At 41.7% G+C, this 1,280-nt stretch overlaps 1 pseudogene; it reads left to right on the top strand.

Moving 5' to 3' along the window:
• Positions 1 to 25: 25 nt before the first annotated feature.
• Positions 26 to 1,280, top strand: part of LOC107577132 (macrophage-expressed gene 1 protein-like) — a 6,574-nt pseudogene continuing 5,319 nt past the window's right edge.

Here is a 1,280-nt window from a genome sequence, read left to right as displayed (position 1 = left end):
TTCCACAACATTCTAATTTATTGAGATGCACCTGTATATATGTAAATGCATATCCTGACTTTACTCTGGACTCCCGCTTTGCTCAGCAGATTGGGGAAATCGCAGATGCTAACGATCAAACATGCCTAGCATTTTGTCTATCAGAAAAACTCATACTTGATTATGGTACCCATGTCATCACAAGCGTCAAGGCTGGTGCCATTTTGGTGCAAGAGGACTATATAAAACGGTCTTATATCTCTAACATTGAGTCAGACAAGTCTTCTGCCTCTGCATCAGCAGGCATTAACTTTTTTAACAAGCTTAACTTTAACTTTGGTAGCAAAGAATCCCAGGAAACTTCAGAAACCACTTACCAGCAAAACATATTCTTTAGTTCAGAGCCACGGTGGGGCTTTATTCTACCAAGGAATCACTCTGCAGAAATGGCAAGAGAGCATGCAAAATAATCTGGTGGTTATTGACTTCACTATTTCCTCAATCCATCTGTTTCCTGATCTTCCAGTTCCAACTTCACATAAACTTGCCTTTTCAGTCCAACAGGCTGCAGCGCGTTACTACAACATACATACTTTTCCAGAATGTGTAGATCCAAATTCCCCAAATTTCAACTTCCAGGTCATTCTTAACGACTCACCCTGCAAGGGTCCAGTCACAAATCTGACCTTTGATGGCATTTACCAAAAATGTACTCCATTGTCGGCAGACGGAAATGTCATCTGTGATGAGCTTGCGCAAAAAAATCCAAATACTGGGGACTATGTGCCATCAGCCGTTCACGGCCTCTTTGTTACACTCAGAAACAGTAGAGCAGGGTAACAATCAATATGAGTGCCATAAAAAATGTCATTCATGCTGGATATTTTTTGATTGTTGTGACAATGTTTGTGGAAATGTTTACTACATCCATCATGCAGAAATCGACACTTACTGGTGCTCCACAAATGAGACAGTCCCTCAATAATCTGGATATCTTTTTGGAGGTCTATTCGGACCATCTTTACAAAACCCACAGACCAAATCTCATGACTGTCCTCCAAATTACTTTGCACAAATATTTTTGACCAATGGCATGAGGATTTGTCTGAGCAATGACTTTGAGGCAGGAACAGTATCTTCTGTGCCATTTGGGGGATTCTTTAGCTGCCAATCTGGCAACCCTCTTGCAAGGGATCAGTACCGTTGTCCACCTCAGCACAGCCAACATATTGCTGCCATTAGCGATGGCTGTCAGATATTGTACTGTGTCCAATCAGGTGAGTTTACTGGTGGCCAGTTAA

The sequence above is a fragment of the Sinocyclocheilus grahami genome, unplaced genomic scaffold (assembly GCF_001515645.1).
Source record: "Sinocyclocheilus grahami isolate Dianchi unplaced genomic scaffold, SAMN03320097.WGS_v1.1 scaffold5211.1, whole genome shotgun sequence".
NCBI classification, from domain to species: Eukaryota; Metazoa; Chordata; class Actinopteri; order Cypriniformes; family Cyprinidae; genus Sinocyclocheilus; species Sinocyclocheilus grahami.
Note: the sequence above shows the minus strand (reverse complement) of the source record. Positions and strands in the feature narration are given on the sequence as shown.